We start from the raw sequence: 17,332 nt of genomic DNA on the forward strand, positions 1-17,332 counted from the left end.
TTATTAGATTTTATTCAAATCCTACTACTAACAATCCCCCACATGAATAAAATTAGAAGAGCTGATTAGAAGAGAAGAGTGCGAGGCTTTGTGTATCAGCGAAGGTGTCGTTATGACTTGAACCTTTGCTTTGTGATGGTTCGTTGGGACTACCAGTCGTTCAGTGAACATAATGTTCTTGAACTGAACTTCTGTTTTGTAGACTCGGTCAAAAAACCTCACACACAAGTCCTCTGATTTCTGTCAAGATCATTTGTTTGTGCTCGTTATCGGCCATGAGCATATCGTAGTATTCATGAGCGCTCTAGAGAATAGCCCAATTCTCATAGGAAGCGGCCCCACTTCCACACTCATATAGGTGAGTCCATCAAGGGTGTCCTGTTCCACCCCACTTGGCATACCCAAGCTATAGATCTCATCCCCCACATTGAACAGGTACACTCGCTTTGTCATAGGGATGGGTAGGAGATTTCTCCCTTGAGTGTTTACAAGCTCTCATCTACAACTTAGTTGTCCCATTGAACCAAGGTCATGGGATCTCCAATTTCAAGGTTGGGTATCCGTCATAGATGATTTACTCTGATATGGGCTTTAGCCCCATCCCCCTCGACGTTAAATTTACAACATCTCTTGATAATCCTTTCGTCAAAGGATCTGCCAAGTTTTCCTTAGATCTCACAAAATCTATGGAAATTACTCCATTAGCCAATAGTTGCTTAATCGAGTTATGCCTACGACGAATATGTCTAGACTTTCCGTTGTAGATGTTGTTTTTAGCTTTAGCAATTGCAGGCGTGGAGTCACAGTGAATCAGAATTGAAGGCATTGGTTTAGGCCAAATTGGAATATCATCCAACAAGCTTCGTATCCATTCAGCTTCTTCAGCGGCTTTATCAAGTGCGATGAATTCTGATTCCATAGTTGACCTTGCTATGCAGGTTTGCTTGGATGATTTCCAATCAACTGCAGCTCCTGCTAATGTAAAAACAAACCCACTCGTGGATTTGGATTCTTCATAGTCTGAAATCCAGTTTGCATCTGTGTATCCTTCTAGAACCGCAGGATACCGTGAGTAATGTAAACTGTGTGATAATGTGTATTTAAGGTATCTTAGTACCTTAATTAGTGCATCCCAGTGGGTCTGTCTGATGTGACACGAAAATGTCACATTTGGAGAGCCTAACTTAGACTAATTAGTCATTTTCGAGTGTTATCAATAATATTTTATGTGTTTTTCTTGTTTAAGTACCATATTTGGAGCTAAACATGGAATTCGGAATAAAGGGGGCGAATTATCACTATCATTTCATGTGCCCAAAATGAGAGAAAAATACTTCAAGCAAATCATATGAGAAGAGGAGTCAAAGACGAGCCCAACGGTGAAAACGAAAGTCAATTCCGAGTTCAGACGGGGAAGTTGTGAAAGAAAGAAGTCGAGGTTCGGTCTTAAAACAAGGATTTTATGAAGGCACCCTCCTTTGGTTATAATTCTAGAAGGCACCCTCTTGATTCCAAGTGAAATCTAAAACCCAAGCTCAAAGAAGATGAAAGAAGGAAGAGATTTTAGAGGCTACAACTTAGGGATCTGGAAGCTTGGGGCAAGAGGTAAGAGAGAAAAAGGGGCTAAAGGTGTTCTAGGGTTCTTGAGTTTGAAAGTTTGAAGAGAGGGAAAGAGAGAGGAGGTGCCGGCCAAGCTAGGCCGGCCAACACTAAGGACGGCCAAAGCTTAGCCGGCTCGGGCAGGAACAAGCACGGGAGCAGCTGCGAACCAGCACCACTCGGACGGCCATGGAAGCTGCTCGGGACAGCTTCATCAGCAACTCCGGACGCGACAAGCAGCAGCTGTGGACGCGACCAGCAGCTGCTGGTGACGCGACCAGCAGCTGCTGGTGACGCGACCAGCAGCACGGACGGACGGCAGCAAGGGATGCAAGCTCGGACGCGACCTGCTGCTCGGAACAGCAGCCCGAGCTGCTCCAAGGACGCAGCTGTTGCACACTCGGGCCTTCAAGGCATAGCTCGGTTGGCTTGGAAACGTGCTCGGGTTGCTCGGACATCGCATGGAAGGGGTCGACAGTGTGCACATGGCCGGATCTAGGGTTGGCCGGAACTAGGGTTTCTTTGACCGGATTTTTCGAGGGTTTCCGACAACTTTCTTGATTCGAAACCATAGGGCTTTTACTCCCCATGTCTTGATCTATCTTCCCATGTAGTTTGATTTGATTTTGGGTAAGAAATCTTTAGAGAGAGAAAGCTTGATGAAGCTTTAATGGAGTTTGTGTTCTAAATGGAGAAGATGATGGTGGTCGCTATGGGGAAATCTGATTTTTGCTCGGGGACACCCAAAGTGCACTATTAAAGGGAAATCCAGAAAAACGCTACGGGGAGATCGACTACACTTAGAGACTCATTTTTCTCGACGAACCTAGCCTCGAGCCACATCGAAAAAGGGGGATTTCTCATCATCTTCTTTTCATTTATTACTTATTCACCATGTTAGCTAACTTTAGTGTGTCGATTATATGAGATGAAATGTGATGAATTTGTGATTATGTTTAATATGATTTGATGTTTTGATTATGAATTGATGTTCATTTGATTCGATTATCGTTTTGATCGTATTTTCATGTGTCTTGTCAAGCACTTCGCATAGTTAATAGACGAAACGAAGTATTCGATATCGATCGTAGTCTAAGTCATAATTTCATGTGTCTTGTCATGCACTTCACATAGTTAGGCGACTAGACGACACTTTCGATGACTCGGGATTAACCGATTTAGACGTTTGTTTGACTAAGTATGATCTCCGGATATACGTAGTACTTAGAGACATCTACTTTAGGAGTCGAACATCGATTGTACTTCGACACATTAAATCGGACTACACATAGTCGTAGGTTTATCATTATGGATTCCCGGACTTCGACATCTCTCTCGCTTATATGTTGCCCGAATCGAGTCTTACCGTCTCCCGACTCTTGTTCCTCCGAACTCTTGTCTCGAATCTCTCTCGCCTGTTTACTTTTATCGTTTAATTAGTTTATTTGTTTTCTTTATTGCTTATTCAATCATAACCCCCTCATTTATCCTTGTCTCTCTCTTTTTTAGTCTAAGTTAGCTTTTAATATCTAGACCGAGGGATAAGACCCTTCGATATCCAAACTACCTTCCTATCCTTGGATCGCTCCCGGCTTTGCCGGATTACTACTTGATACCTCCGCTTGGGTGTGCAACCTTTTCGGGTGCATCAAGTTTTTGGCGCCGCTGCCGGAGATAGGTTTAGTAGTTTGGATAACGTTAGTTGTTTTGTTCATTAGTTTAGTGTTATTTGCTTCTCAGACGTCTTTATTTTATTTTGTACTTTCTTAATTTCATTTTTTTTAGGTACCGTTTTATAGAAAAGAGCCAAAAGTGACATAAAGGCGAAGGAAAAGGAAGGAATCGAGAAGCTTAAGAAGAAAGGCGAACGAAACGAGAGGAGCACTCGATAGTATCACATTCTATCTCATCCTTTTTACTTGTGTGTGATTGTTTAGTCTATAAGTGTTTGTTCCTTTTTTTTTGCGATTGTGTGTCAGTATCCTTGAACATTGTGAGATCATGGCAAGTTGGTCATTTGATGAGAATGACCTTATGCGAACCCTTTCCAACACTAGTCGACCATCTACAAGTCATGAGGACTACTCAAATTTATATAGGAATGGTCCGACTAGTGATAGGAATAGGCGAGTTGAGCCTGACCGACCTAGGATGACCATGGGTGAATATCGACGGATGTATGGAGTCGGTCAGACTCGTCATGAACATGGTTTTAGGGATTTTGAGCATGAGGGTAATCAACCCCGTAAGAGTCTTCGAGACAATCGACAAGAATTTGGGATGACCACACCTTCATGTATGAATTTGTCATTTGATGAGGACCGTAGTTCTATTAGTATTGATCGACCACGTCGAAGTCTTCGTGACTATCGACAAGCATATATGAACGGTTCACTTAGTGATGACAATTCCCGACTCGATGATTCCACTCAAAGAGTCGAGTCTAGGTATCTACATGAAGGTAGTGAAGAAAGGACCATGGAGACCATTAGGCCGGTTTGTGCTATTTGTGCGAGCTTAGACCATTTGACCGAGTATTGTCCCATGATTCGTGTTCCGCGAGAGTCTTCGTCTAGTTATACTCATGTGCCTTATTACGAGGAGATGTCTGAAGACACTCTTCAAGCAATTTTAGAGTACCAAACTAGATTTAATCGAGATATAACGGAGATCACGGAACGGCTTCTCAAAATTGTTGATAGACTTGAGTCAGAGCCTATCGTCGACGAGGAAGGCGTTTGCGCACCCCAAACTCAAGAAGAGACTATGAATGATGGTGAGGGTAATACACCTAACTCTAGTCTTAAGTTAAATGTCGAAGAAGCTCCTGATAGACCCTTTGAACATGAATTGACCGATAACCCTTATTGCTCATTCCCTCGACCATTGTTATCTCACCATGATTCGACTACATTAGATTTTGATGTTGAGGATGATAGCTCTACGAGCAAACTTGGGAATCACACAATATTGAACTTTCCAATCTTTAGCACTTGTGATTATTTGGATGGGTTATGTAAAATGGAAGGTGTTATGCCTAACTTTGAGGCTCCCGATGCCTTTAAGGATGTCGATAACATAGTAGTTGAAGAGATATCGGATAGCTTGTTGGATTATTTACCTAAGGAAATTACAGACCTTGACTTGGTCCCCGAGCCTATTGTCTTACCTTTAGAGTCTAGTTCGACCTTCCACATGATCTCAGACTCGGTTGTTGACCCCTTCTGGGACACTTCAGACGTCTTCCCTAGCATGTCTAGGGACTTAGTGGATGTTTTATCCACTAAGCTTGAGTTTGACTTCTTGCCTTCGACTGACCTCCACTCACTTCACAATTATGTCGATCCTTTTGACGACTTCTTAGTCGTCGTCCCTAGCAGTCATGCTTACTTAGCGGACCGTGCATCCACTAAGTTTGGGGATGGTCTCTTTTCGGTTATCGTCTCACGTGCACTTCGTTGGTTTAATATTTTTGTGAGACTTTTACCATTTGTATATAACTTTCTTTGGGTTGACCCCCAAATCTTCCGGCTTTTAATATATGATCGTTAGCCGATTAAGGTGGCCTTTGATGTTTGTGGGTAGCATCTCTGGAAACCCTCCGCGAGACATAACTCGTGCTCTTGTGTGAAAACAAGAGAATCAAAGGCTAATTGCATAGCTCAATGCAATCGTGTATACCCGCGTTAGTGGTAGACTTTATATGGTCATGTCTTTATGTGTTTCATTCTCATTATGTTTTGGATATTTTAGGAGCATCTCTTATATGTTTTACTTCTAAGGCGTGGTTTGTTCCAAGTTTGGGGATGGCGCGAGCTTAACATCAACTTGGAACCTCTTTATACATGAGCCTTGGTAGTATCATCTTTTATCTCCTTCGGTTATGGTAATATCTCTCCACTCTTCTCTTTAAATTGATGTGCCTCTTTATCATTTGGTGAGTGTATGCTTAGAACATTGAGGACAATGTTAGTTTTAAGTTTGGGGATGCGGGATATGACCATAACCAATGCATGACCATGGGTTTCAAAGACAAAAGGGTTCAAATTAGCCAAAATTTGAAAATTTTTGAACATTTTGAGTAGATTTGCATGTGATTATAGTGATAGTTTTAAGAATGTTGATGCATATGTATCCAGTTGATGGGTTTTGTGATTGCTAATGGTCTTTGCATGGAAGTCGAGTCTTTGAGTGTTTGTGTTATACTATGGGAGTAACATCTTAGTGAAGAAGAAACATCTCTAAGAGACCTAGAGTAGTCATTAGTGGAGACTTAACCCATGTGAGAGCTCAAAGCCTAAATTGTCCTTCGAGTGTACTCTTCCGCGCTAACTCCGAGTAGAATGAAGAGCTACTCAACCTCGTAACTATCAAAAGAGCTCATTTGATCTCGTGTGCTCAACTTTCTTAGCCACTGGGAGTGACATTAGGATAGCGAATGAACTTTGCCCTTGTAGTCCATGAAACCCAATAAAAGTGTCAACTAGAGGGAGACGGATACTTCATTACCATCATCATCTTATATCCCGAGAATGAAGACATGAGAAGAAAGAAAGAAGAATGTCAAAGCAAGTATGAAATGGAAAAAGTTGATTGCAAGAATATAGTATTGTGTGAGTTATGTTTGTTTTATGTGATGTTCATTTATTTCAAAAAAAAAAAAAGAATGAAAAAAAAAGAAAAAGAAAGAAAGAAAGAAGCAATAAGAATAATAGTGGTTCATGTTATGTTTGAGCATGTTAGCTCTTTTGTGTGAGTAATGTGATTGTATATATGTGTTTGTGTTCATGTTCATGAATAAGTATTCGAAGCAAGAAACAAATGTGGAAGTGCTTGAGAAGTTCTATAATGAAGTAGTCGACATTCTCGGGAATCCACCATCATCATCCATTTCTAGTATCCGCTAACCTTTAGAAGGCATCTTTAGAGGGTAGAATGGGTGAGAAGGGCGAGTGAGCTTCCCAACTCTATATAGTGGCTAATTCCTTTTCGAAGATCATTCGTTCCAAAATGTTGTCCTCACCCCTTTTTACGTGTTGAGTCCATGTTAGTGATCACACTCACACATACGAGCGAACCATTCTTGAGTGATTTCATATTTGGAGTGTATGTCCGTGAGGCCGAAGTCGAGGCGAAATAGACTAAACTAGGAATCAAGGCGTTGTGACTTCGAAACATAGATGTTGTTCATTATGGTATGACACTAGCACTTTAGGGTAAGATCATTAGTGAAGGGGCCTTTAGCTTTTACAAGAACTTATTTACTTGATTCATTATATGTTGACATGCTTAAACCCTTTACTTTATCAATCATGCTTATCTATGATTTGGATTTTGAACCCTGCTCAGTCTGCTTACTGCGTAAGCAATGTCTGGTCTGGTGCAGTTCATTATGTACATAAGACTTCCTATCACCCTAGAGTACTCTAGTTGGGATACTGCCTCACCCTTGTTCTTCTTTAAGACTAAGGAATGGTCAAAGGGTACTCTTGCAGGTGAGGAGTCAAATTGATTAAACTTCCTTAGTACAGACTCGATATAGTGTGTTTGACTCAAGATAATCCCTTCAGGTTTTCTTATTACTTTTATCCCTAGAATTACATCTGCTTGTCCTAGGTCTTTCATTTCAAAGTTTTTAATCAGAAGTTCCTTAGTTTGGTTTATTATCTCTAAGGAAGTGCCTAGGATTAACATGTCATCTACGTATAGACATATAATCACATAAACCCATTTACACATTTAGTGTACACACATTTATCTGACTCATTAATCTTGAACCCATTCTCTAATACTATTTGATCAAATTTTTCATGCACTTGTTTCGGTGCTTGTTTAAGACCATATAGGGATTTAATGAGTTTGCAGACTTTGTTCTCTAGCCCCTTGACCACAAACCCCTCTGGTTGGTCCATGTAGATCTCTTCTTCTAATTCACCATTTAGAAAGATCGTTTTTACATCCATTTGATGTATCTCTAGGTTGTAGATTGTTGCGATTGCTATTAGAATTCTAATCGAAGTGATCCTTGTGACAGGAGAATAAGTGTCAAAAAAAGTCACGTCCTTCTTTCTGTCTGAACCCTTTGGCTACTAACCAAGCTTTGTACTTTTCTACTGTGCCATCTGGTTTTCGTTTCCTCTTAAAGATCCATTTACATCCTATGGTTTTAGAACCTGGAGGTAAATCAACGAGTTTCCAAGTGTTGTTTTGTATTATGGAGTCCATCTCACTTACTACCGCTTCTTTCCAGAATGGTGCATCTGGAGAAGTCATTGCCTGACTGTATGCTTGATGTATTATGCCGTGATTCCTACAAAATTGAGTGAAGAGATCTCCTACGTATTCTCCCCCTCTATCTGATCTAAGGATTTTTATCTTTTTATTTAGTTGATTTTCTACTTCTAGTTTGTAGGTTTTAAAACTTTCTAAGGCTTCATCTTTGCTATTTAGAAGGTAGATGTTACAAAATCTAGAGTGATCGTCAATAAAAGTTATGTAGAAGCGTTTGCCTCCTCTCGAAGGAGTTGCTTTTAGGTCTCCTAGATCAGAGTGAACTAATTCTAGCGGTTCATTAGTTGTTCTTTCTACGGTTTTAAATGGTTTCTTTTTAAGTTTTGTCTCTACACATATTTCACATTTGTCTTCTTTTTCTTGTTTAGTTGTAGGAATGTATCCTTGTTTCATAAGTCGTTCTAAAGTGGAGACACTAAGGTGTCCTAACCTACCATGCCAAACATCTGAAGTACTAGTAGGATTATGCACAATCGAGTAAGCAGAAGAAAATATTTTATTTAATTCAGAATCAGAAACACCATTTAACTTAAATAGGCTCTCAGTACAATACCCTTTCCCCACATAGACCCCCCCTTTGGACAGAATGACCTCGTCACTTTCAATCACAATCTTAAACCTTTTCTTGTTTAGTACCGAAACAAAAATTAAGTTTTTCCTAATTTCAGGAACGTGAAGTGATGGGCCTAAAAAGTTTCCTAAATAGGTCTACACCCGCAAGTGCACGGGTGTCAAGTTGTAAAATTCCGGTAAGACCGGTTCGTTCCTCAGAGACTAAGTCAAATTTCAATTCTAATCTTAAAACTATTAGGTCTTCAAAAGGTGGTTTGATTGATAATATTTTTTTTTTTCAAATAATAAAAAGATAAACAATAATTAAAATTTTAAATAATACTAAAGTTGATATTCAGATAAAGGGAACCTAGGGTTTTCGAATCCGTCCTTCTAATAATTCTAACGATGATTCATTATGATTTAATTAGAAAATTCTTTATATAACTCAGACTTTTGGTCCATGAATGGTCTAAAAATCCGGATGATTTTATCATGAAAAACAAGAAAAAATTATTAACAAATCATATCGATAAAATTATTTATGAAGAAGTTCATCTAAAACCCTAGATAAAAGATTAGTTAATCATGATGAAAGATTTAAAGGTTAACTATATAAAATATGGGAGAAAAATAGAAAAAATTGAATTTCTTACTGATTTTCCAGCCAAACAGAGCCTTAGGGAAGTGATTTCCTTCTGATTTTCCACTGTTCTGCCAAACGCACCCTCTGGAAAAACGATTTTCTCGTCTTCCCGGAAATATTTTCCCTGTGAGAAAATTATTTTCTCACCTGTTTTCTCACCTTCTCCAATTCTCTTTCTCTCTCTAAGCTTTATGTTTCTTTTCTCTTAATCTCTTTAACTCTCTGTTAATCTCTCTCTCTCTCTCACTAAAAGAGATACACAAACAGTATGAAAGAATTAAAATCGATTTCTATTTCATTTTCAGCCGAATATTTCTGTCTTTCTCTCTCTACAATATCTCTCTGTCTCACTCTCTCTAACTTTCTCTCTTCCTCTGTAATCTCTCTCTCTGTAATCTTTTCTCTCACTGAAACAAATTACAAAACCCAAGAAGAAGAATAAAGCTCGAGTGATTTTCAGCTCCAAAACCCGAATCGATGAAGATGATAAGAATGGATGATGATCTCGGTTTTTCTTTTTTTTTTTCTCTTTTTCTGGCCGTGAGGAGATATATAACTCCAACTCCCTGTTTCTTCTTGTTATAAGCCGTGATGATCCTCTTCTCTCTCTAACTTCTATTTCCAGCTGAATGTTACCATCTCCTCTCATTCTTTTCTTCCTTTCCCATATCTTTCCTTTTTGATTCTCCTTCTCTGCTTAAAAAATATCTCGGTTTCTATATAGAGAAGAGAACAAGTCTCTCTCTCTGAATTCTCTTCTATCCAAATCTTCTCCTTCCATAATCTGCCTTCTCTCGGTTAAAATCTTTCCTTTTCTCTCTCTAAGTGAAATCAGAGAAGAAAAGAAAGTTTAGTTTCCAAAATTCGTGGAAACTAACCCATGTGGTTGCTGGAGAGAGGAGTCGATAACGTGCACCGCGGCCATGCTAGAGAGATTTCAACACGAAGCAATAACCATGGGATCTAGGAGATCGTTCACCAACCGTCGGATCTTATGGACGCGCTAGGATGTACTGTAATATAATGCTTCGGGGTACATGGAATTGTTGGCTCCTCGATATCCCTACGTACAACCTTATGTAACCGAAAATTGCCCGAGTATCTTTGCAACCGTCTGATTTGATTTTCTTCTTGCGCGCCACGTGTTGCAACATCTGTGCTGACCTTTGGTCAACGTCTTTGGACCCAAACTTTGACTCACTCTATCTTTCTCGTCGGGACTCCGATTCAACCTCTGTTTTCGCCAGTTGGTTTGTCTTGGATTCTTCTTTCACATGAGCACTAATAGTGACCAGAATACCCTTGTCATTAAAATGACCAAAATGCCCCTCAAGTATGTCTTCATCACGATCGATGTTTTCGCATCGAACTCCGTAAATGAGACCTGAGGAAGAAAATCAAACAAATAATCAGAGTAACCGCTCGAACTGGACTAACTAACCCGAGTTAAGAGATTCAAATGATCTCATCAAACATCCCCAAACTTAGATTTTGCTAGTCCTCGAGCAAAACAGAATAATAAAACCAAGCCCAGTTCACCACTTTCGTAGTGAATCACGATTGCACTTAGCACGTGCAACAAGCCGTTAAACCTCTAGGGTTTGCAGTGAATATACCCACAAAATTCAAAAATTTCAAAAATGCAGAAGGGTCTAAATATGATATGGACTAAAAATGTTTATCCGGTAAATTTTCGGAAGTTAATAGAAATGAAATCCAAGCCAACCAAACCATACAAAAGCTTAAATTCCTTTCACTAGTAATCAAGACCCAAAGTGCACATGACCAGCCAATATGAGTATCATTTCGGTTCAGAACAGACAAGACCTTGATTACCTTCTCAATACATTTCGCCTCGACTGTTGCCTCACGGTCATACACTCAAAAATTTAAGTCACTCAGAAATGTTTCACTCAATGTGCGAGTATGAGCATGAAGAAAAACTCAACACATTACAAAAGACGGACTAAATTTTTGTAAACGACTGATCTCATAGAAAGGAAACAACCACTAATACGGAATGGGGAAGTTAACCAACTCTTCTCACCTGATCAACTATCTAACAATGCTTCCTAGAGGTCAATAGACTATAATGATGATGTGACTAGAACTCTTGAGAACTCGACGTCTTCAAATCTTCAAGAATTACTTCAAGGGATAAACACTAAAACAAAACTACACAAACACTTTTTTCTTTTTTCTATTTCTTTTTCTTCTTTTTTTTTTTTTTTGGTAATGTAACTCAAAATACACATCTTACTTTCTCAACAATTTCCTTGGGTATAATTTTCTCCTCTTTGCTTCATGTTTTATTCTCAGGGTTCTAAATGATGGATGAGATCTATTTTCCTCTAGTTGACATTGCTTTCAAGTTTCTCAGACTACAAGAGAAGGGTTTACTTCCTGATGACATCCCTAGTGGTTGTAAAATTTGAACTCAGGAGATCAAATGAGTTCTAATGAATATTGCGAGGCTGAGTAGCTCTTCACTCTACTCGGAATTAGCTCAGAAGAGATCACTCAAAACAACAAGAAAGGCTCAGAATCTCACATAGGTTAAGTCTCCACTAATGATTAATCAGGTTTTCTCGGAAAAGTCTACTCGTCATCTATCTAACACTCACATAGCTAGTGCACAGACAACCTCAAGACTCGAAATTCGTGGAAGAACTTTCAGCAAAAGCATAGTACGACCAACTAGACTCTATAAATATTAACAAGCAAAAACAACTAGACTCACATTTTCAATCCAAAAATTTAAAATTTTGAAAAATTTTGAACCCTTTTCAATTTTTGAAATAAGGACTTAGCAAAAAATTCATTCCCCTATCCCCAAACTTAAACCGAACATTGTCCTCAATGTTCTGAAGACTATGCAAAAATAATAGGATGTAAGGAAAGATGTTACCAGATTCGGAAGTGCTATGCATGGGTTGCCTCCCAGAAAGCGCTAAGTTTAACGTCTTCAGCCAGACGAAACTGATCAAAACGGATCAGTCTGGATAGAAACATCCTCTGTATCGTTCAACATCTCTAAAAATAGTTTTAACGTTGTCCATTCACTTTGAACACACTACCATTTTTGTCTTCAATGTCGACCGCACCATAAGGATAAACAAACTTGACCGTGAAAGGTCCTGACCATCTAGAACGGAGTTTCCCAGGAAATAAATGCAAACGTGTGTTATATAATAAAACTTTCTGACCCGGTGAAAATGTTTTTCTTAAAATATTTTTATCATGAAACATTTTCATTTTATGCTTATACAACCTAGCACTTTCATATGCATCATTTCTCAACTCCTCCAACTCACTGAGTTGCAACTTTCTCTCTCTACCCGCCTTGTCAAGCGAAAAATTCAATTGCTTGATAGCCCAATATGCTCTATGCTCTAACTCAACAGGTAGGTGACATGCTCTGCCATACACTAGTCTATATGGAGACATTCCAATAGTGGTCTTAAACGTTGTACGGTAAGCCCATAGTGCATCGGTTAGTCGTAAAGACCAATCCTTCCTATTGGTGTTAACCGTTTTCTCTAGAATGCGTTTAATCTCCCTATTCGACACCTCGACTTGACCACTAGTCTGTGGATGATATGGGGTAGACACTTTATGGGTAATACCATATTTTTTCATTAAAAGCTCAAACTGCCTATTACAAAAGTGTGTTCCCCCGTCACTAATGATTGCCCGCGGTGTACCAAAACGTGAAAATATGTTTTCCTTTAAGAAAGTGATCACAACTTTGTGATCATTCGTTTTGGAAGCAACCGCCTCTATCCACTTTGACACATAGTCAACTGCAACTAGGATGTACAGATTTCCAAATGAATTTGGGAAGGGACCCATGAAATCGATGCCCCACACATCGAAGACCTCAACTACCAAAATAGGATTAAGGGGCATCATGTTCCTACGTGAAATGCTTCCCAACTTCTGGCATCGTTCACACGCCAGACAATATGCATGGGTGTCCTTAAAGATAGACGGCCAGTAAAAACCACATTGTAGAATTTTCGCGACCGTCTTCTTACCACTAAAATGCCCTCCACGTGCATGATCATGACAAAAGGAAATGATTTTGGACTGTTCACTATCAGGAATACACCTCCTAATGATCTGATCGGGACAATACTTGAACAAGTATGGATCGTCCCAGAAGAACTGTTTTACCTCGGATAGAAATTTATCACAATCTTGCTTTGTCCAGTGTTTGGGCATTTGACCAGTAGCAAGATAGTTCACTATATCAGCAAACCAAGGTAATTGGGAGATACTAAAAAGTTGCTCATCAGGAAAGCTCTCTCTCATGGGTAACTTGTCTTCTACAGACTCGACTACAAGTCTAGACAAGTGGTCTGCTACTAGATTCTCGGAACCCTTTTTGTCCCGAATCTCTATGTCAAATTCCTGTAGCAGTAGTATCCATCTAATCAGCCTAGGTTTTGCATCCTTTTTAGAAAGGAGATATTTTAATGCAGCATGATCAGAGAATATGATGACCTTAGATCCCACAAGATATGATCTAAACTTCTCTAGGGCATACACTACAGCTAACAACTCTTTTTCAGTGGTAGAGTAGTTTAGTTGTGCATCGTTCAACGTCTTACTAGCATAGTATATAACGTGAAGAAGTTTATTCTCACGTTGACCTAACACGACTCCAATGGCATAATCAGATGCATCGCACATGATCTCAAATGGAGTACTCCAGTTGGGAGGTTGGACAATAGGGGCGGAAGTAAGCATAAGTTTGAGTTTCTCAAAGGCTTCTAAACAAGGCTCATCGAAGACAAATTTGTTCTCTTTTGCCAAAAGATTACAAAGAGGTCTAGATATCTTGCTGAAATCTTTAATAAACCGTCGATAAAATCCAGCATGTCCTAAAAACGATCGAATATCTTTGACCGTTTTAGGGACTGGAAGGCTTTTTATCAACTCTACTTTAGCCTTATCTACTTCAATGCCTTTTTCAGAGATGACATTCCCTAAAACTATTCCTGAGCGAACCATAAAGTGACATTTTTCCCAATTGAGAACTAGGTTCTTTTCTTTGCATCGAACCAACACGAGTATGAGGTGATGCAGACACTGATCGAATGATGAACCAAAGACTGAAAAATCATCCATAAAGACCTCGAGAAACCTCTCTACCATATCTGAAAATATGCTCATCATACATCGTTGAAATGTAGCGGGTGTATTACACAACCCAAAAGGCATCCGACGATAAGCATAAGTTCCAAATGGACAAGTGAAAGTGGTTTCTCTTGGTCCTCAGGGGTTATCGGAATCTGATTATAGCCAGAATAGCCATCTAAGAAACAATAGTAGCTATGCCCAGCTAGTCTTTCTAGCATCTGATCAATGAAAGGAAGAGGAAAATGGTTTTTCCTCGCGACCGTGTTCAGTCTCCTGTAATCAACACAAACACGCCAACCAGTGGTCATCCTGGTGGGTATTAATTCATTTGACTCGTTCTTGACTACAGTAATGTCTGATTTCTTGGGTACAGTTTGAACAGGGCTGACCCAAATACTATCTGAAATAGGGTATATGATACCCGCACCTAACAATTTCAGGACTTCAGCTCTAACAACCTCCTTCATGTGAGGGTTAAGTCTACGTTGCATTTCCCTTGACGGTTTAGCATCTTCCTCTAGGTAGATATGGTGCATGCAAACAGAAGGACTTATACCCTTTAAATCAGCTATTGACCACCCTAAAGCCTCTTTGTGGTTTCTAAGGACATCTAGCAATCTACTTTCCTGTTCTTTTTCTAACTCAGAAGCAATAATGACAGGTAAAGTTTCAGATGGGTCTAGAAACGAATACTTTAAGTTCTCACGCAAGGGTTTCAATTCTAAGGAAGGTGGTTTCTTTGTGGATGGAGGCAACTCTGGGATAGAAGGACCACTGGACTCACTGGTGGATGATAGTTGATTCGTCTCTACAGTTGGCGAGTCAATTGGCTCGGACTCAATGAGGGGTTCAGCTTTTGCTTTCCACTTATTAGTATCCAATAATGGGGTAGAATCCAACAAAGCATTCACCTCATTGATACTTCCCTCCTCATCAAAGTCTAAGCCAAAATGAGCCAACAATGTTTCTAAAGGATCCTCGGATAAAGTCTCAGGTAAAGAATCCTGAACGAACATATCTATTAGGTTCATCTCATTAAACTCATTAACATCATCAGGGAAAAGTCCAGCCTTAAAGATGTTCATCTCTACAGTCATGTTTCCAAAAGATAATTTTAAAAGTCCACTCCTACAGTATATGACAGCATCATATGTAGCTAAGAATGGTCGTCCTAGAATGACGGGAATTTGGTTTTGGGTATCACTAACTGGTTCAGTATCTAAGATGATGAAATCTACTGGAAAGATGAATTCACCAACTTTTATCAAAACATCTTCCACTATCCCACGTGGTCGCCTAACAGACCGATCTGCCAACTGGAGAACTATAGAAGCGGGTTTTATTTCTCCTAACCCTAACTGTAAGTAAACAGAGTAAGGAAGTAGGTTAACACTGGCACCTTGATCTAACAATGCTCGTTCGATCTCATGTTCCCCTATGGTGCATGGTAAGGTAGGGCTTCCTGGGTCTTTATACTTAGTTGGAAGGGTTTGCTGGAGAATAGAGCTGACTTGATTAGTCAAGAAGACTTTCTTATGCACATTCATCTTACGCTTCATAGTACATAGGTCTTTAAGGAACTTAGCGTAAGCTGGGATTTGTTTAATAGCATCTAATAATGGAATGTTAATACTAACCTGTTTGAACATTTCCATTATCTCCTCAAACTGAGTCTTCTTCTTTAGTTCTACCAAACGCTGAGGATATGGGGCTCTAGGAACATACGACTCAGGCACAATGGGTGGGTCTTCAGACTCATGAGCCTTCTCAGGCTCTTTACTAGGGACACTAGTTGGTAAGGTGGGTTGTTCAGAGTTTAGTTCACTATCTTCGGGAACTCCTACCTTATTGTCAATTACCCTACCACTTCTAAGGGTGGTTATTGCATTGGCCTGGTCCATCGACGGTTTACCCTTCGGGTTTGGCTCTAGTTGACTAGGAAACATACCCTGATCTCTTTGCCTAAGGGCTTCTACCTCGGTTTTTAGACTAGAAATTTCCTTGGAGGTTTGTTGCATAAATTTAAGCATGGTTTCCTCTAAAGATCCCTGAGGAGTATTTTGGGTATTAGGCTGACCCTGATTTTGAGCATAAGGATTCCTAGGAGCATTAAACCCAGGAGGGTTCATGGAGCTACTAACCCGACCCTAATTTTGACCCTTGGACCAAGCAAAATTGGGGTGATTTCTCCAACCCGGATTATAAGTGTTCGAATAAGGATCATATTTCTGACGGTAATCTTGCCTAGAGTTTAGGTAAAGAGCATTAGCTTGCTCTTTTTCGTCAGAAACAAAGAATAGGGTACACTTATTCTCTGTATGAGATGGGTCTCCACAGACGGAGCATGGATAAGAGATGGATTCATTTCCAACACTCATGGCCTGAGTGGGATCCTCCCTAACTGCTTTAGGCTGACCAAGCTCTAGGGCTTCTATCCTTCTCGTCATGGCGGCAAGTTTAAGTTCGGAGTCATTCAACTCTATAAATGCCGCCTTTATTCGGAGTAGGGTTTGCCCTAGTAGGAGGTCCTCTAGAAGTTTCCCATTGATGGGATTTCTCAGCTAAATCTTCTAGAAACGTCATGCAGTCATCGACGGATTTATAAGTAAATCCGCCACCACAGAATGACTCTACCATGGATGTAGTGGGATAGTCTAGTCCGTCATAGAGAATTTGGACTAGTCTGCTCTTTTCATAACCATGGTGTGGACACTGTAGTTCCAGTTCTTTAAGTCTCTCAAGATATTTGTAGAGAGATTCTCCTTCTTGTTGCACAAAATTAATTGCCTTAAAGAGGTGGTTTTGTGCTTGGGAAAGAATTTCAGAAGGAATAAACTAGTTAATTCTTCCCATGTGGTGATGGAATGAGGTTGTAAGGCATACAACCAAGATTTTGCTTTCTCTCTCAAAGAGAAAGGGAACAACCTAAGCCTCACTATTTCATCAGACATATTGGGGAATCTTATAGTCCCACAGATTTCTTTAAAATCCCTAACATGGTGGTAAGGATTCTCGTTCTCAACTCCACGAAAGAGTGGGAGCATTTGGATAATGCTCGGCTTTAACTCAAAGTGAGTCGTGGAGTGGGGTAACTGTATG

General features: G+C 39.8%; 1 long non-coding RNA gene across 1 annotated transcript; it reads left to right on the forward strand.

Annotated features, from left to right (window-relative positions):
• The first annotated feature begins 1,937 nt into the window (after positions 1 to 1,937).
• LOC147558412 (uncharacterized) lies at positions 1,938 to 6,225 on the forward strand. The gene is made up of 2 exons (XR_015234374.1): positions 1,938 to 3,282; positions 4,704 to 6,225. It is a non-coding gene; the product is annotated as an uncharacterized LOC147558412 (long non-coding RNA).
• Positions 6,226 to 17,332: the final 11,107 nt, after the last annotated feature.

This window comes from Eschscholzia californica, unplaced genomic scaffold (genome assembly GCF_041429995.1).
Source record: "Eschscholzia californica isolate CP2 unplaced genomic scaffold, dmEscCali1.0.p SCAF_2, whole genome shotgun sequence".
Taxonomy (NCBI): domain Eukaryota; kingdom Viridiplantae; phylum Streptophyta; class Magnoliopsida; order Ranunculales; family Papaveraceae; genus Eschscholzia; species Eschscholzia californica.